This window comes from Hypanus sabinus, chromosome 8 (assembly GCF_030144855.1).
Source record: "Hypanus sabinus isolate sHypSab1 chromosome 8, sHypSab1.hap1, whole genome shotgun sequence".
NCBI classification, from domain to species: domain Eukaryota; kingdom Metazoa; phylum Chordata; class Chondrichthyes; order Myliobatiformes; family Dasyatidae; genus Hypanus; species Hypanus sabinus.
Genome location: NC_082713.1, coordinates 164,125,824 through 164,146,270, shown reverse-complemented (window position 1 = coordinate 164,146,270; position 20,447 = coordinate 164,125,824). Strand labels below are relative to the sequence as shown.

The following is a 20,447-nucleotide window of genomic DNA, read 5'->3' as shown; positions in this document are numbered from 1 at the left end:
TTGATTCTGTTGGTGTCTGCTACCCTCAGCCTGCTGCCCCAGCACACAACAGCAAACATGATAGCACTGGCCACCACAGACTCGTAGAACATCCTCAGCATCGTCCGGCAGATGTTAAAGGACCTCAGTCTCCTCAGGAAATAGAGATGGCTCTGACACTTCTTGTAGACAGCCTCAGTGTTCTTTGATCAGTCCAGTTTGTTGTCCATTCGTATCCCCAGGTATTTGTAATCCTCCACTATGTCCACACTGACCCCCATGGATGGAAACAGGGGTCACCGGTGCCTTAGACCCTCCTCAGGTCCACCACCAGCTCCTTAGTCTTTTTCACATTAAGCTGCAGATGATTCTGCTCACACCATGTGACAAAGTTTCCCACCGTCGCCCTATACTCAGCCTCATCTCCCCTGCTGATGCATCCAACTATGGCTGAAACGTTACTTAAATATTAAGTACACAACAAATACAATCAAACTCAACTTATTTTACCTTCTCAGATAGGGGTTCTTAGTAAATTAGGTTGCTAAACTTTATGGCTTGTCCATGAAATTGGCATTCATTTTTAATTTTTGTGACTTGTTTCCAAATCTCCAGATGAAATATAATGAATGAGTGTTTTGTCTCTGCACCAGAGCCTCTAAATACTTTATCATTTGCCTATTTCATGAAATTATTCCTTTAAAAAGTACTGCATAACATTAGATTTCCTTTTCATTACTCAAGTACTGAAATGAACTATAACAGCTTGATGAAACAATGGATTGAACCTGTTGAATTTTCAATGCTTAACAGACACTGTTTTTCCTCCTTCAGCCATATTTTACACCATTGCAAATTCTTATGAACTGTAAAAATTCAAGTAGAAAATCCATTCTTTATCCATGCCATGTGATAACATTAAGTTGGCTTGATGTGGTGTAAGCTAATTTCGGAAAACAAAGCTAATGTGTGGTAAATGATGTTGATAAACAAGTAGGTCAGAATTTAACTTACACAATGACCAATATTTAACATAGTCCGAGGGAACTGCACTTTTCCAACAAGATGACAGATACTTAAACTGTGCAAAACACACACAAACTGCTGGAGGAACACAACGAGGCAAGCAGCAACAATGGAGGGAAATGAACAGTTTGTGGCGACCCACTTCCTAGCGCACTCGAACCGGCTCACAAATAGCCAGCACACCGGCACAAAGGCCAGTCCCAAAAGGGCACCAGGTCTGCTTCACCAACAAAGGGAAAAGCCTGCGGGGGATTGTGAGTACGTGTCCCTACAGCATCCGCGCCCGGGGAGGGCGGGATCAGGGAGGCTTTAAAGCAAGACTGTGAAGTTCGAATAAAATCTTTCTTTAACTGCAGTTTACCGACTCCGTGTCGTTATTTCAGCGCTGCGTGTAGCACACCGCTACAATTGGTGACCCCGACGGTCCAAACGATTTTTGGACCGGAGATGAACGACACCGCATCTGTTCATGTGGTTTCGTTGAAGCTGCCAAGCTTCTGGATGCTGCGACCTCACCTATGGTTCCAGCAATCAGAAGGCCAATTCCACGTTTGGCAGATAACCTCAGAGGACACACGTTACTACTACGTGGTGAGCTCCCTCGACCAGGACACAGCGGCCCAGGTTGAGGAGTTCGTACAGTCTCCCCCAGCAAGTATACGGAATTCAAAGTCCTGCTCACAAGGACTTTCGGACTCTCACGGAGCAAGCGGGCTGCCCGTTTACTGCACCTGGATGGCTTGGGCGACAGACCTCCATCGGCTTTAATGAATGAGATGTTGTCTCTGGTCGGCGGACACACACCCTGCCTCATGTTTGAGCAGGCATTCCTAGAGCAGCTGCCCGAGGACATACGCCTGCTGCTGTCCGACGTGGATTTCAGCGACCCCCGCAAGGTGGCAGCCCGGGCGGACTTGCTGTGGAATGCCAAGAAGGAGAGTGGGGCGTCCATCGCACAGATCAACAGGCCATGCTCCCAGCAGCAAACCAGACCAGGCCCAGCCACAGAGCCCGCTAACCGCTGAGGCAGGGGTGAGGAGACCAACGAAAATGGTGCTTCTACCACCGGCGGTGGGGCACAGAAGCCCGTCGCTGTAGCCCGCCCTGCAAGTTCCCGGGTAACGCCAGGGCCAGCCGCCGCTGATGGCTACGGCGGCTGGCCATCGGGATAGCCTCCTGTATGTGTGGGACAAGAGGGCGGGACGCCGTTTTTTGGCCGAGATCAACGTCTTACCTCCAATGAGTTACAACACCCACAACAGGGCACCGGATCCCCCCCTGAGGGTCGTGAACGGCAGCACTGTAAGGACCTACGGCACCCGTACGGTGCAGCTACAGTTCGGCTCCAGCAGGTTCACATGGGACTTCACACTGGCCGCTGTAGCCCAACCGCTTCTGGGTGTGGATTTTTTGTGGGCTCACAGCCTGCTGGTCCATGCCGAGACCTTTCAGACATTCTCCCTAGGAGAAGCCCAGTTGCCAGCCCCATACCTCGACTCCATCACGATGTCCGACAACGACTTCACCAGGGTCCTGGCGGATTTCCCATTGGTTCTGGCACCGCAGTTCACGGCAGCCATGCCCTGACACGATGTACAGCACCACATCCCGACCCAGGGACCACCCCTCCACGCCCGTGCTCGGCGGCTTCTCCTGGACAAGCTCTGACTGGCAAAGGAGGAGTTCAAGAGGATGGAGGAATTGGGGATCATCCGGCGGTCCGACAGCCCATGGGCCTCCCCCCTGCACATAGTGCTCAAGGCGACGGGGCTGGAGACCATGCGGCAACTACCGCAGGCTGAACGAGGCTACCACACCGGACCGCTACCCTGTGCCGCACATTCAGGACTTTGCAGCAAACTTGCACGGTGCACGGATCTTCTCCAAGGTAGACCTTGTCCGAGGATACCATCAAATCCCGATGCATCTGGAAAACGTCCCCAAAACGGCTCTCATCACCCCATTCGGCCTTTTCGAGTTCATCTGCATGCCGTTCAGCCTGAAGAATGCCGCACAGACGTTCTAGCGGTTAATGGACGCGGAGGGACGCGACCTGGACTTTGCATTCTTCTATTTGGACGACATCCTCATAGCCAGCAGCAGTCATCAGGAGCATCTGTCCCACCTCCGTCAACTCTGCGCCCGACTGAGTGAGTACGGTCTAACAATCAACCCGGCCAAATGCCAGTTCGGGCTCGACACCATTGACTTCCTGGGCCACAGGATTACTAAAGACGGGGCAACCCCTCTGCCGGCTAAGGTAGACGCGGTCCGCCATTCCCCACGACCCACCACGATCAAAGGCCTTCAGGAATTCATAGGTATGGTAAATTTCTACCACCGCTTCCTCCCTTCAGCTGCCCGAATCATGTGCCCCCTGTTCGCCCTGATGTCGGGTCCAGGCAAGGACATTACCTGGGACGAGGCGTCCGCCGCCGCTTTCATTGAAACAAAAGAAGCCACGATGCTAGTGCACCCCAGGACGGACGACCCTACCGCCCTCACAGTGGACACCTCCAGCACAGCAATTGGTGGAGTGCTGGAACAACTCATCGCAGGTCGCTGGCAACCCCTGGCGTTTTTCAGCAAACACCTGCGGCCACCCGAGCTCAAATACTGTGATTTCGACCGGGAACTGTTGGCGCTCTACCTGGCAATCCGGCATTTCAGGTACTTCTTAGAAGGTCGGCCCTTCACCGTGTTCACGGACCACAAGCCGCTTACCTTTACATTCACGAAGGTGTCCGACCCCTGGTCGTCCCGCCAGCAATGCCACCTGTTCTACATCTCTGAATACACGAAGGATGTCTGGCACGTCTCGGGTAAGGACAATGTTGTGGTGGATGCGCTCTCTCGCCCTACCGTTCATGCCCTTTCCTAAGGGGTAGACTTTGAGGCACTGGCAGAGGCACAGCAGGCAGATGAGGAGATTCCGAGTTACAGAACCGCAGTCTCCAGTTTGCAGCTCCAGGACCTCCCCGTAGGCCCGGGTGAGAGGACCCTACTCTGTGACGTCGCCACCGGCCAGCCCCGTCCCATCGTCCCGACAGCCTGGCGGCGCCGTGTTTTCGACTCCATTCATAACTTAGCGCACCCCTCCATCAGGACAACCGTCCGGATGGTCTCCAGCAGGTTTGTTTGGCACAGACTCCGCAAGCAGGTCAGTGAATGGGCCAGAACGTGCATGCGCTGCCAGATGGCCAAGGTGCAGCAGCACACCAAAGCCCCACCGCAGCAGTTCCATCCCGCCCACCAGCGTTTCGACCACATTCATGTGGATATCGTGGGCCCCCTGCCAGTGTTGCGCTGCGCGCGGCACCTCCTGACTATCGTGGACCGGTTCACAAGATGGCCAGAGGCGATCCCCCTCACCAACACCACCTCTGAATCTTGCATCCGGGCACTGATCGCCACCTGGGTGTCCCGCTTTGGTGTACCAGCCCACATTACCTCCGACAGAGGCGCCCAGTTCACCTCCAGCCTGTGGTCAGCTATGGCCAGCCTTTTGGGGACACAGCTGCACCACACCACTGCCTACCACCCACAGTCGAACGGGCTAGTGGAGCGTTTCCACCGTCACCTGAAGTCGGCCCTCATGGCCCGCCTGCGAGGAGTTAACTGGGTGGACGAGCTTCCCTGGGTCCTACTCGGCATCCGCACAGCGCCCAAGGACGACCTGCACGCCTCGTCGGCCGAGTTGGTGTACGGCGCAGCCCTGGTCGTCCCCGGGGAGTTCATACCAGCCTCAAGGGAGCAAGAGGAAGAACCCGCAGCAGTCCTGGGCAGACTATGCGAGAGGCTCGGTCACCTGGCCCCCATACCCAATTCACAGCACGGGCAGAACCGGACCTGCAGAACTGTAAGTTTGTGTTTGTACGAAGGGGCGGGCATCGGCCACCACTGCAATGGCCCTACGAGGGGCCGTTTATGGTGCTCTGGAACAACGGGTCCACGTTCGTGCTGGACGTTGGGGCAGAGAGGAGGTTTTCACGGTGGACCGACTCAAACTGGCCCATGTGGACGGCGCAACCAGTCGAGTTTCCAGCACTGCGGCGCAGAGGTCGACCTCCCAAACAGGGTCTGGCCCAGACTGTGGACTTTGGGGGGGGTTTATCGCTGGTTCTGGGGGAGGGGGGGTTATGTGGCAACCCACTTCCTAGCGCACTCGAACCGGCTCACAAATAGCGAGTGCGCCGGCACAAAGGCCAGTCCCAAAAGGGCGCCAGGTCTGCTTCACCAACAAAGGGAAAAGCCTGCAGGGGTTTGTGAGTATGTGCCCCCTACAGCATCCGCGCCCGGAGAGGGAGGGATCAGGGAGGCTTTAAAGCAAAGCTGTGAAGTTCAAATAAAATCTTTCTTTAACTGCAGTTTACCGACTCCGTGTCGTTATTTTAGCGCTGCGTGTAGCACACCGCTACAAGTTGATGTTTAAGGCTGAGACTTTTCATCAGTCCTAATGAAGGGTCCGAAACATGAACTGTTCACTTCCCTCTGTAGATGCAGGCTAAACTGCTGTGTTCCTCCAGTAGTTTGAATCTGTAGATCATGATTTCCAGCATCCGCAGAACTCATGCTTATTGAAAACTGTGAATCTGAGAAGTATTGTGTTTGATATTGAGCGAGAGTGCACAGCACACACCAGAAAGCCCGTAACATACAGGATATTCACCTGAACTTTACTGATAGCCTTGCTTGTACAATATGGGAACTCTTCCAGAAAGGTAGTGGCATCGGAATAACACTATTAACTACCACCACAGAAAGATTTGGTCTTAAAAGGGTGTGATGCATCTTGTGGCCCTTGCACTGCACATTTTCTACAACTGCAATACCACATTCAATGGTTCAATGGTCCATTTAATATCAGAGAATGTATATAATATGTATCCTGAAATTCTCACTCTCCCCAGACTTCCTTGAAACAGACAAACCCCAAAGAATGAATATCAGAAAAAACCCAAGAGTCCTAAAGCGCCTTAACTCCCTGCCAAGCACAAACAACAAGTAGCATCGACCCTCCCCTCTCTCCCTCTCCCCAACTATTCTAGCAGAAAGTATCAGCATTCCCACAACTCTCCATGCAAGCAACAAGCAAAGGTTGTTTACAGGACATCAGACACTAACTGTTCATTCCAACGATTTGGTATCCCTCTGGCTCTCTCTCACTAACAAAGGAGAGACAGGTATCACTTCCGCAGCAAGAGGGGAAGCATTTCTTTTTAGTGACTTAATGAAATTATATATGGCATGATCGATCCGGTCGGCACACAGAAAGCTTTTCACTGTATCTTGACACATGTGACAATAACATACCAAAGCCATACCAAAAGGAAAGCCTGTGATGGTGACAGTGAGGGATGGTTCACATTCCCATCATGGCAGGGGCCATTTGTCTAACTTTCTTGTTTGGGTTTTGTTCAGATATCAGGTATGGGCACTTGTGCATATTACAGTTGGAGAAGAAATAGCAAATGTTAGAAATACATAAGATGGTTATCAGCTTCTCAACGAAAGTGAGGACAGGGCTGCATTTCAGGAGAAAGCCTTTCTCCCAAAGTGGGTGGAACTAGGACCAGAGATCATGGGTTAAGGGTGAAAGGTGAAAAGTTAAGGGGAATATGCAGGGAAACTTTTTCACTCAGAGAGTTGTGAAAGTGTGAAACGCACTGTCAATGCAAGTAGTGAATGTGAGCTCGATTTCAGCCTTTAAGCCATGTTTGGATAGGTACGTGGGTGTTAGGGGTTTAGAGGGTTATAGTCCTAGTGCAGGTCGATGGGAGTAGGTAAAGTTTAAATAGTTTTGGCATCGACTAGATGGGCCAAAGGGCCTGTTTCTGTGCTGCACTATTCTATGACTATCAGAAACACTGATAGAATAATCCATATTTATCTTTTGGAGCTGCTGGAAGAGTATATTATTTATTTCAACATTTCAACTTCAGTCCTCTTTAGTTTTTCTTTGCGTCTCCAGCATATGACAGGGTAACATTTTTCAACACTCATTCATGCTTCTGGATTAAGCCCCTCAACACAGTAAAACGACTCAATATGCTTGCTACTCAACTTTAACTCCATAGTTTTACCTCCTCCCTGCATCAATGTCAGTGAGTTTCAAATTGGTTACACATTTCATGAAATCAGCTTCCTCAGTCACCGTAAAAAAAAATTAACATGTGCAAGAAAGAAGATAATCAGTTAACCTTTTTAGTTTTAAGCTTATTAATTGTGTTGATAGCAATTTAACATTGTCTCTGAAGATGGTGCGGCCTCATTGGCTACTCAGCCTCACTAAAATACTCTCACGGGTTTGCTAGTACGGCAATAACTTGCAGTAGGAATTAATTCACATTTAACACTTTTGCTGAGTGGTAAGAGGGAATCAGCTCTCAATCATGTCTAGCTGTAAAATCTAACAAGTTTCAACAAAGCAAATACATGATTTCTCTTTCATACAAGTTGAAATCCGCCAATGTATTATTTTTAGTACATTGGTATTTTGTGGGAACTTACTAGGTGAGTCATTAAATTATTTATATTATGCTTTGCTTCGTCAGAGCTTTACCAGGCTTGAAGCTCCACAGTATAACATTTGTTGGGTTCAGAGTTCAGTGTTCTCAGAATGCTGTGAAGCTTGCGCTGATCATTGCAAAATTAAAATCACACACAGCAGCCACAAGTTTACATAGTTCCTTCCTTTTTTAATTCCCTGAATGTGTTGACTCATTTGCCTTTCATATTATAGACATGCAGCCGTTTGCTGTGAACATTGTGCAGGCTATCGAATCACATCACCGGCAAGTTGCTTCAGTCTTCACTAATCGTCATTGGTACTGTGCAAAAGACTTAGGCACATATATATAGCTAGAGCACCTAATTCTTCTGTGGAGCAGAGAGGAAGTTTGCAAATCTGGCAGGAACAAAGAAGGCTGGGAATGCTGAGAGTGTAATGCCTTGGGAGAAGTGTGAGACTGGTGGCAGAAAAGGAGTGGTAGGGGTGGGAGTATGGTGTGGGTGCAGACATACACAGCCCTGAGGTACCAGGTAAGGTCTTTTGATTCCAAAGAACTGGTTTATTCCAAACACAAGAAGTTCTGAAGATGCTGGAAATCCAAAGAAACATGCTAAAAATGCTGGAGGAACTCAGCAGGTCAGGTAGGCTTTTTGAAAAAGAGTAACTAGTTGACAATTCATGCCGAGACCCTTCATCAGTTGGTTTATTGACCATAACAGAAAGTTTCTCTGGTGCTTTCCGCCCCCTCCCCTTACCCCTCTCCTTTTCCAACCACAATTCCCCTCTCCTTGCCTCCTTCCCATTCTCAGACACAATAGAGACCCAAATCAGAATTAGGTTCATCATCATTCACATATGTCATGAATTTCTTTTTGCATGACAGCAGTACAGTGCAATACATAAAATAGCAACAGTGCTGTGTAAAAGTCCTTGGCACCCTAGCTATATATATGTACTTAAGACTTCTACACAGTACTATACGTCTAGACTTCCTGGCAGTACTAGTGCCAGTCCAAGCAAACTGCCTATCGAAGAGTGTAAAACCTGTTCAATTCAGTGCTTAAAAAAAGTCACAATGTCAAAGTTATCTCAAAGAGAAACGTTGACAGTTGGCATTAAACCACAAGGTTACAATCATTAATAGGAATGGAACAGGAATGGTCGAACACTCTCCATTGCACATCAATGGCTTGGCAGTGGAGAGAGCAAAGAGCACAAAGTTCCTTGAGGAGCACATAACATACAATCTAATCTTTCATTAGACAAAAAAGGACAGCACAGTCTACAGTATCTGAAGAGACGGAGGCATGCAAGTCTCCCTGCTCTATTCTAACAGCTTTCTACATGAGCACCATCGATAGCACCCAGTCTGGCTGTGTATAACTGTGAGGCACAGAATCTGCAAGGCATCAGATTGCAAGACTCCACAGAGGATAGTAAAAACTGTGGAGAGGATCACTGGGGTCTTCCTCTCCATTAGTTGTGGCAGTGTAGCTGAGAATCCCTAACACCCATCCCACAATCTTTTTGACCCACTACAATCAGGAAGCAGGAGCATCAGGACTGGGACTTCCAGACTTTGTAAGTGCTTCTTCTCTCAGGCTGTGAGACTAATGAATACCCTGTCACCAAAGAGGTCTCATTACTGGAACAGTGAATTGCTTACCCTCTACTGTTTACCTGTACTGTGCACTACATGCTCTTTGTATTATACTTTATTATCTTGTTTGTGGTAACATTTTGTTTTGTGCGCTGTGTGTGAAACATGTTTTGTGGGTGCACTGTGGTCCACAGGAATGGTGTTTCACTTGGTCATATACATGTTGACACTAAACTTGAACTTGAAGCCTGCCTTTTTAAATCATGTCATGTAGTGGCCTGTCCACCACTGACACAAAAAGGCATTGGAAACAGTATTTCCTACTAATTAGCTATTATTAGTTAAACTTAGGGTATTCTTAATTGTATTGCATTCTTAATTGTATTTAATTGTGGGGATATTTTGGCAATTACTGCAGATAAAATTATGTATCTAAGTTACACTGGGGAAGCAAAAGCAGAAAATTACATCCTAGCAATTTATACTTAATTCCTTTCGACGTAGGAAGATGCCACAGAATCTGTGCTGGAGCAATACCAAGACATTCCCCTCTCAGTGGAAGTGAAAGTGAACCCTGTACGCATAACTTACTCACTGCCGGATGCTTCTGGGTACCAGCTGTTTATTAACTCACTGGCATAGGTATAAACAATGATGCTTCTTTGGTGTCACTTCTCCGTCACATTCAAGAGCTTACACAAACTTTAACTAAAGCATGTGCAAATATATTGTATGAAGAGATTAGTTAAGATGACCATAATTTCTAGTTGAAAACCAAGGACGGTATTGGTGGCATAAAAAGGAGTTCTGATTACATATTAATTAAAGAGACATACTATTATTAATGTCTACATTATAAAATTATTATATGGGCTGTCAGATAATTGAAATAAAATCTTGTTTAATCATGTGATTATAAAAAATGTAACTGGGTATTAATTGCTGTTTTATACAATGATGGAATACAAACATTATAGAATACTGCAAAAAGGATATAGTTTGTCTTGGAGAGATTGGGAAAAGGAGTCTGGGGTAGAGAAAAGAGAGACTAGAGGCAGAAAGATGGTTTGGGAGGCAAGGAAGAGGGATAGAGAGAGAACAAGAGCAGCAGTGAAAGAAGAGAAATGGGGCAATAGACAGACGGGGAATAGGTTGGAATATAGAAGGTGGAAGGATAGTGTGAGGGGTTACATGTGAATGTGGTGGACAGAGGGGGCATGTGAGTGTGGTGGAGAAAGGGATAGAGAATGGGGAGGGGTCAGAGGGTGAAAAAGGGGAAGAGGGGGACAGGGAGGGTAAGAGAGTGACAGAGAGAGATGGAAAGGAGATAGAGAATGAAGAAGGGGGACAGAGAGAGAGAGGAACAAGAAAGTGACATTTAGAAAGAGGAGAGTTACAGAGTGAGAGGAGGAAGAGGAGGACAGAATGAGGAGAAGGAGGACAGAGAGAGGGGAACGAGGGGGTGGACAGAGGGGAGGGGACAGAGAGAGAGAGCGAGGGGAACCGGGGAACAGAGGGAGGGAAAGAGGGGGATAGGAAAAGAGAGTGGAGGAGAGAGAGAAGGGAAGAATAGGATAGGGAGAGTAAGTAGGGGACAGAAAGAGAGAAAAAGAGTGGAAAGGGAGACAGAGATAAGGGAAAGTGGGGGACAGAAAGAGGGAAAGAGTGCTAGAGATAGGGGGAGGGTGCAAGAAAGTAGGAGACAGAAAGGGTGGAATTGCTGCCCAAATCAGTGGTCAGGAAGCATCAACACCTGACTTTCAAGCAAAGGAGGAATGTGGACTGATTGTGGACTTCAGGAGAAGGAAACCAGAGGTTCATGAGCCAGCAAACATCAGAAGATCAGAGGTGAAGGGGGTCAGTAACTTTAAATTCCTGGGTGTCACTATCTCAGAGGACCTGTCCTGGACCCATCATACAAATACAATTGCTAAGAAAGCACAACAGTGCCTTTACTTCATCAAGAGCCTGTAAAGGTTTGGCATGCCATCAGAGACCTTGGCAAACCTCTACAGATGTGAGGTGGAAAGTGTGCCGATCGGCTATATTACAGCATAGTATGGGCACAGCAATTCCTTTGAATGGAAAATCCTACAAAAGGTAGTAGACTCAATCCAGTATATCATGGGTTAAACCCTCACAACCATTAAGCACATCTACATGAAACATAGCTGCAGAAAAGCAGCATAGATCATCAAAGATCCTCAGCACCCAGGCCATGCTCTTTCCTCACTGCTGCTTTCAAGTAGAAGACACAAGTGGTTCAGGTCTCACACAACAAGAACAGTTACTAACCCTCAACCATCAGGCTCTCAAACAAAAGGGGGTAATGAAATCTATTCTACTTCTGGTGTTTCCACAAACAATGGTGTCTCTTTAAGGACTCTTTATCTTGTTATTGCTAGTATTTATATTTGCATTTGCACAGTTTGTCGTCCATTAATCCTGTTTACAGTTACCGTCAAGATTTGCTAAAGAACTTCGGGGTTTATGTGGTGAATGCATGCACACTGATAATAAATTTTTCTTTGTATTTTGATTGCTCTTTATCTAAGGAACTATTATATTTCCCTCTTCTTCTGCACATCTCTTTTAACCTTACAAATCCTGTCAATTCCCTCTGCTCCAGCTTAACCATAACTCAGGTAATTCTCTTCCCAGCAGGACGAGTTGAAGCCACTGCTTGTTACCTGCAGTTCAGTGTACCTGGAGGTGAGTCTCAGATAAGTTGTGCCTTTCTTCATTTGCCCCAGTTCAACACTGAACGTGGAGATAGCAGGAACAAGGTTGGGGACAAAGTGGGGTTGAACAGCAGCTCTAATCCACCCTTGCTGGGATTCTGTATCCTTAAATTCTTGTGAATTGAGGAAATATTTAGGAATATTCTTTGGCTGGGGATAGAGTACCTCATCCAGGGACCTCCCGTAGAAATCGTTGCATGGGTGAAAGGCATCAAAGATTGTTTTTGGAAGAAAGTTGACGATTTTAGGGAAAAACAGAACAAACTAAGTTTATATGAAGCTTAGTATCCAAAATTTAAAGGAGCAGATTTCCAAATTTCTGCAGCATGCTGGAGATACATTACTGAATATAGAAGCTACTTGGATAATAACGCAATGCAATGATGTCCTGAAGAAGAGCTGCAAGAATGTAAGCTTCTTAAAGAGCCTGAGGGGTAGGACAGATACTACTTGAAGAACATCAGCCAGTGCAGTGTCAGTCAGTGGTGAAGAATATCACCACTACTCCTGATGAAAACCAATCAACATTTTATCACCTACTCACTCAACTTCCAGCAGACAGAGTAGAACAAAAAATTTATGCAAAAATTCCACCCAAGCCTGTTCTATATTTTAGGTGGGTCACAGCTAGACAGACTCGATGGGCCAAATGGTCTAATTTTTCTCCTATGTCTTATGGAAGCAACTTGGGTTTTTTTGGCATGTTTATAATATATTGCAAGGAGTCATGCACTTAAGGCTGTTATAGCTGGGTGCTAGTAGGAATGAGCTCCCATAACCTAGTAAATGCTCTCTATGACGTGTACCTCAAATAATATCTGACAACCACTTCCAGCAGAACCACTTCTATTAACAGGAGAAAGTGCAAAGGTGGGTTACTAACGCCTTAATGTGTACAGTTCTGGTCACCAAATTATAGGAAAGATGTCAACAAAATAGAGAAAGTACAGAGGAGATTTACTGGAATGTTACCTGGGTTTTAACACCTAAGTTACAGAGAAAGGTTGAACAAGTTAGGTCTTTATTCTTTGGAGTATAGAAGTTTGAGGGGGTCCTTGATAGAGGTATTTAAAATTATGAAGGGCATAGATAGAGTTGATGTGGATAGGCTTTTTCCATTGAGAGTAGGGGAGATTCAAACAAGAGGACACGAGTTGAGAGTTAAGGGGCAAAAGTTTAGGGGTAACACAAGGGGGAACTTCTTTACTCAGTGAGTGATAGCTGTGAGGAATGAGCTTCCAGTAGAAGTGCTAGAGGCAGGTTCGATTTTGTCATTTAAAAAAAATTAGATAGGTATATGGACAGGAAAGGAATGGAGGGTTATGGGCTGAGTGCAGGTAGGTGGGACTAGGTGAGAGTAAGCATTTGGCACGGACTAGAAGGGCTGAGATGGCCTGTTTCCGTGCTGTAATTGGTATATGGTTATAAAGCCAGTTGCTTTAGGCAGGTGGGGCTTGTCAGCTGTGGTTGGCAACTTCTCTATGAGAAGGAAAGTTTTGATCTCCTTGCGGCTATATCCACTCATAGGAAAAGTCTTTGGGAGTCAACTGCAAGGAAAAAAGCCTGGAGCTGGAGTCCCTAAGGCAGTCCTATGTTGAATTCAACGCTGTCTGGTAACTCCTGCGACACTGCTGGTACCAAACTGCCATTCTCTTGGGTTGATCAGATATTTTGAGAGGATGCTCATTCCGTTTATTTTCCACAAATACTGCCTGGTCTTCTGAATGGCTCCAACAATTCTGCGTGCTTTTAAACACACAAACTGATAATGAAAAAGAACAGTAAATATCATTTCTGCAAGGGTATTGCCATGCCAATACTTCGTCATAATTAAGGGTTTACCTGCAATGAAGTCTGTAGCATAATCCTGCCAGTTGAAGTCCATCTACAAAAGGTAAAAGCATTTTGCAATGCTTGATATCATATTATAGACAGAATCAAAGGCTGCACTGCAATTATCAAAGCATTGGAAGCTACAGAGCAAGTGCTGGCATATAGGATTAGTCTTAATCAATGATTCCCATCCTAGGGTTTAAGGACCCTTCGGTAATTGATGGGGTTCCATGGCATAAAAAAAGTTGGGAACCCTTGGATTATTAACTGATTGCCAGCTGAAAGGACCTGTTTCTGCACTGTATGACCTACAATTGGATCTATATGATCTGGTTTAGCAGAATGAAATACAAAGCAACTTTCTGAAATAAAAACAGATCATAAAATAGAAAATACAGCAGTTACAACTAAAAAAAATAAGATGAAAACAGTTTTCAAATGAAAACAGAACTTATACCTTAGTCGAGGTATTCTTAAGTAGGGGTACGAAGATAGATTCCAGGGTGTCCTTGAACTTGGATGGGAAAAAATGTACATCTTTATTTTCACTGAACTCTAACTGAAATTTAGCATTTCCTTCAATTTTGAATGTAGGCAACAAGTCATCACAGCATGGCCAAAGATGAACTCATTGATATTAGGATAAAAATTTACTAAAATTGTAGTTTAACTCAAAAAGCCTTGGAGAATTCTGATGTCCCCTGAGAAAAGCCTATCCTTGCCTTGTAAAGTGAACTATGGAACCTTTAATTCCATTTGCAACAACATACCTTTGTAAATCAGGATTTTCAACTCTTGTGACCGTCAAAACGAAAAACCAAAATTGATTGAATGTCCAACATGTGCTTTCCTTTATCAAAGACCTCCTCAGTTTAATGGTCTTATTCAAGCTAAGCAACAACAGCCTTCGCACTGATATGTCTTGTCTTTAAAAAGTAAAACTTAATTTTAACTTGGTTAGATTTCAAATGTAGTCTTGCTATTTAATGTGTTAATAAAGAAGAACATATATTACTATATTACAAATCCATTTGTTTTATTATTTTGATAACTGTATTTCAACATAATTGCATGCATCACACACAAAATGCTGGAGGACTATCATTGGTTTCTTCTGTAATCCTATGTATTTTATTTTATATATTTAAATACATTATTTTAAGAAAGGATCCATAGACTTCAGTGGACTGCCAGATGGATCCACAGCATGAAGAAGGTTAAAAATCCCTGCTTTCGCCTGATGCACCTGTGCATGCAGCCTCTCGATTACTGATCAACTTAAACTGGAATGCAAGCTAGATTCCCTGTGCACTTCCTGTGGAGTCACTTATTATGAACATATTTACACATCTTTTAACATGGTGGAAATAGCCTCTGCACTAATTTACAATATAACATAATCTGGCTGAAAGATCTGCAAACGTTAGTCCTTCTCTGTTACTTGCCTTTTCTCCTAGGGTGGAAATGTCCAATACAAAAGCACATAATTTTAAGGTGATTGGAGGAGAATATAGGGTGAATATTATAGCTAGATTTATTTTTACTCAAGGAGTACCTGTGGAATGTACAGTTGGGTTGGTGTTACAGGGAGATACATAAGGAAGATTTAATAGAGATTTAGATAGGCACACGAAAGATAGAAAAATGGAACGTGATGTGGGAGGGTAGTGTTACATTGATCTTGGATAAGATTAAAAGATAGATACAATATCATGGGCTGAAGGGCCTGTACTGTGCTATACTCCGAGCCAGAAATTTAACAAAATGTTACCTGTTCGCTTCAATCCATAGATTTGCTGCCTGACCAACTGAGTTCCTCCCAAATCTTGTGTGTTGCTCCTGATTCTAGCATCAGCAGTGTATTGTGTCTCCGTGGTTGTCTCCTGGGACCGGTTATTAAACTTTACCAATATCTTGCTCAATTGTTATTTTGGAAATGTTGAATTTCACATCAGAAGTACCAACATTATGCTTCTCTATCTTACCAGATAGTTTACAGGATTTACTACAGGGGCTCCCAACCTGGGGTCCACCGGCCCCTCAGTTAATTGTATAAATGGTCCATGATATAAGAAAGGTTGGGAATCCCTACACTAAGGGAATGGAAATGCTTCAGCATCATGCTGAGCTAAAGGGAAATGGGATAATGCTAGACAGAGCAGAACTGGTCACTGCAAGACGCAAGTCTGGAAGTAGTAAGGAAACCTTTAGTTGATACTTTCTTGTCTGCAGGCTCATTCTCTCATTTCCGAACTTCCCATAGAAGAATCTTCATTATTGTCTCTCTCTCAGCCTTTTGGCCACAGTGACAGTTGACAGTGTGTGGAGTATATTGACTGACATACAAACACCAGAATTAGGTAAGTGGAACCACGTATATTATGCTGTGAAAGTTGCTCCTCATCAACTAATCCTAGTGAGGCCCGCTTTATTACCTCCGGGCAAATTCAAATTGTGATGATCAACAATTAGACTTATTATTTGCTGCTTAATCCAGACTTTAAAATGGACATGCCATATTGCCATGGAAACTACACTCTATCAGCCTTCATTTTGCCTTCCCTGTATATTTTGCCAAAGCTGAGAACTGCTTACTGAATATTAACTTCTTCTGCAAAAGTCAATGTACCTATTGTAGGACATAATTTTCAAAAAATAAATCAGAACTTTCTGTACTTTTGGGGGTAAATGACTGAATGAAATACAAAATACATTCCAATCTGATGATGGATGGGCAGCAAGTACAAATATCTAACTCAGTCTATATGTATAATAACACCCAGAAAGTATTCAGGAACCAAAATCTTTGTTGTCCAGTGTCATGTGAGAAATCAGATGATTTGCCAATTAGCCAGTGGATGTTTATGTTGCACACTTCAATGGGGTTCCCAATAATCATTCACCTTCTCAGAGAGATTATATCAATCCCTTTATTAACTTAACTATAAGGGGTCAGTGTATTTCTGGGGTAAATATGATCCAGTATAACTGAAACTCCCAAGCACCAGAAGGGCTGCAGAAGCTGGAAACATAAAATAACACACATACTAAATGCTGGAGGAACTCAGCAGGTCAGGTAGTATCTATGGAAATGAATAAACAGTCGAATGTTTCGGGCCAAAACCTTTCTTCAGGACAGAGAAGGAAGGAGGAGGATACCACAGTAAAAGGGTTGGGAGGTGAAGGAGTCTGACTGGGAAGTGATAGGTGGGTGGGAGAGGTCAAGGGCTGCAGAGGAAGGAATCGGATAGGAGAGGAGAGTGGACCCAGAGGAAGAGATAGGTAGGTGAGAAGATGTGAAAAGTCAGAGTGGGTAAAAGAGGAAGAGGAGAGAGTGGGGAGGAATTTTTTTTATATACCAGAGGTGAAATCAATATTCATGCCATCAGGTTGGAGACTACCCAGACACAATATAAGTTGTTGCTCCTCCACCCTGAGAGTGGCCTCATCTTGGCACATCTCAGAACAGGATTCTTCTGCTTTACATTTTAAAGTTGTGATTTTGTAAATTTTCTGATGTAATATTTTAAACACTCAAGAGAACACCTGCTTGAGTCTGCTTGTAGATAAACCTTAAACACTCAGAAGCCTCTATAAGCAATGATTTCTCAAAGACAAATAAATTAAATACTCGTGATCACAACAAGAGCTTGTCTTTATATTGTCTATTTAATAGGATAAATAAAGTCAAATGAGTAATATCAAATGAAATTTGACAAGATTAGAATGATTCAAAGTATATTTATTATCAAAATATGTATGCAGTATACAACCCTGAGATTCATCTTCCCACAGACAGCCATGAAGCAAAGAGAAACGTCAGACCCCCAATGCGCAAAAGAAATACAAATCATGCAAACAAACAAAAACGAGTGAAAAACACAGAATATAAAACATCAAACTACAAAGTTACTGAAAGAGTCCAGGCATATCCGGGTTAGTTCAGTTCAGTTTAATATAGCACTGTTATTAGCTCAGGCCACAGATCAGTCCAGCCCAATCCCAAATCACATAGGATGTTGCGGCCAGAAAGCAGTAACACATCATAATGTGGTCTACCGAGCCCACTTCTAATGACACGACAAACTCATTGACGATGCCAATGTCTGTCCATATGCAGTAAATACATTAAAGGGTAGATGGTAAGTATAACAGACAGAAAGTAACCATGAATGAATTTTGCTGTTAACAGCATCACTGAAAAAATTCAAAGCAATGTTGCCTGATTCTGGCTTCTTGTGTATATCCATGAGTATCTATTTTGTTTGGGTGATATCACCTGCTTCTTCAGAGCCAACATTCTGACTGGATGGTAAAACCAAGTATAGAAAGCATGTTGGAAAATAACAAACACAAGAGATTCTGCAAATGTGGCAAATCCAGAATAATACAGTACACACAAAATGCTGGAGGAAATCAGCAGCCCAAAGTTCAAAGTAAATTTATTATCAGAGTGCATATATGTCACCACATACAACCCTGAGCATACTCAGTAAATCCTTGATAGAATAATAACCTCAATGAAAGACAGCATGAACTTGGGTGTTTATCTAGTACGTAAAAGACAAATTTTGCAAATACAAGAAGTTGATAGGTTGTGGGATGGGGCTATGGGGCTAGTGAAAGTGAGTAAAGTCATTCCTTTTGGTTCAGGAGCCTGATGGTTGAGGGTTATAACAAACTCTAATGCACATCTATTGAATGGAATAAAGAGTCAATGTTTTGTGCCGAGACACTTCATCACAACTGGAATGGAAGGGGGAAGTTGGGGAGAGGAAGGAGAACAAGCCAGCAGGTGATTGGTGAAACAAGGTGAGGTTCAAGGTACTGTATATGGGTGGGGGAAGGGGAAAAGAAGTGAGAAGCTGAGATGAGAAAGGTGGAGAAGGTGGAAAGCAACACACTTACACATTACTCTAGAAAGAATACTCATTAATTGCACTGGACAACAAAGATTTTGCTTCCTGGATACTTTTGGATGTATCTTAGGGGTTTTGGGCAGCTGATCATGAAAATCACCATGAAATTATCCCAATCATGCACCATATTTTTGAAATTGCCTACAGATATTGTTTTATTCATAATTCATAATTCATAATCCAAATCAGAATAACTGGTGCCAAGATTAAGGAAGGTATTCTTATTGGTCCACAAACCAAAAACAGGTCATCAATGACAGGCAATTTGAAGAACTTCTAGTGAGACTGGAGAAAATTGCATGAAAGACATACAAGGATGTTGTTAAAAATTTTCTTGGCAACTACAGAGCACAAAACTACATGCAGCTGGCTGACAACAAACTTCAAGCATAGAAAACCATGAAGTGCATCACATCACCAGAGATTTATTTTCTGTATTCCCATTTAGGCTTCTTCCCTGCAAATCTTGGTGCTGTCATTGACGTGGATGGTGAAAGGTTTCACCAGGACGTTGTGGTCATGGAGAAATGGTTTCAGGGCAACTGGAATCCATCAGTGCCGGCTGATTATTGTAGGACACTTAAGTGAGGAGCCTCAGACAAGGAGTACAAACTAAAATCATCAAAAAAATATTTTTAACATAGCTAAACAATTGCAAAGCATCAGCACCATTATGCAATTAAAAACATTATATTCAATAAAATTTAATTTTTTGTTTCTCTGAATTCTTACGTGATACAAGTAGTCTGAAATTATAATTTGCATTCAGCTTCACGCAGTCCATTATAATCAAAAAAAGTTCTGAGGAAGCAACACTTTCAAAAAATAATTTTGTTGTGCAGTGTGGACAGTGCCATGGATGCTGAGGCATACACTTCCAAACATAAGAGGACCGTAAACAAATGGAAAGCTAAGAAAGACAAATATGTGCAAGGTTAGCCAAAGTTAAGAAATAAGGGAAGATAACTTGCCATTGACAGAGAGAACATGCATTCTCGTTGATACAGCTGGTGTATCACTTAAGAGAGCCTGAATGAGTTTATTCTCATTTGTCAAGTGACACAAAGCCTGCAGGTGTTGCACAGAATACAAATTAAAAAAAAAATTAACCTTGCTGGAATTCAATCTCTGACACCCTAGTTTAGCATGTAGACAGAAAGAAAAACATGGCTAATCCTCAGATATAAACCTTTAATTATGTATTTTTTTTACAAATCACAGACTGAGCTGAAAATTTCTCAGAAACTAGGTACAGACTACAATCAGTGTTCCAGGACACAATATCACTGAGGGTGGTCACGGCTTTGGTAACAATAAGCACAAAATCATTTTAAGCAAAACATTTTGACGAAGGCCTTTGTAAGGTAAATACTTGGAAAGAATGGAGTACAGCTGCACTTCCAAGCGAAGGTTTTATCTGACAGGCCATGGTACAGCAGGGTGATGGTGGAGTCACAAGAGATGCTGCAGTACAGCTCAGCTACCTGGCTTTCATTCTGAATCTAGTTTTGCCTTTGTGGAATTTGCATGTTCTCCCTGTGACCGTGTGGATTTCCTCGAGGTTCTCCACTTCTCTCAGACCTGACAAAGATTTGTGAGTTGGTAAGTTAAAGATCACTGTAAATTGTTCATCATGTATAGGTATGGTACAACTTTGGGAGAGTTCATGGGAATGTGGGAAGTATTACAACAGGATCAGTGTAAAAAGGTGTTTTACCACAACATCCATGATAAGGATGTATAGAGTTGGAGGTGATGCTTCAGCATGGATAGAGGATTGGTTAACCATATAACAATTACAGCACAGAAACATGCCATCTCGGCCTTCTAGTCCATGC

The 20,447-nt window shown here is 43.9% G+C and overlaps 1 protein-coding gene and 1 long non-coding RNA gene across 5 annotated transcripts in view; one reads left to right on the top strand and one right to left on the bottom strand.

The window, feature by feature from the left end:
• Positions 1 to 20,447, bottom strand: part of LOC132398673 (potassium voltage-gated channel subfamily C member 2-like) — a 179,883-nt gene that overhangs the window by 61,068 nt on the left and 98,368 nt on the right. The window lies entirely within an intron of this gene.
• LOC132398674 (uncharacterized) lies at positions 8,638 to 16,615 on the top strand. Of its 2 annotated transcripts, XR_009513767.1 has the most exons (4): positions 8,638 to 9,097; positions 9,621 to 9,758; positions 11,778 to 11,828; positions 15,923 to 16,615. It is a non-coding gene; the product is annotated as an uncharacterized LOC132398674 (long non-coding RNA). The 2 variants fall into 2 exon arrangements; XR_009513766.1 differs by lacking the exon at positions 15,923 to 16,615 and having other exon boundaries at positions 11,778 to 12,404.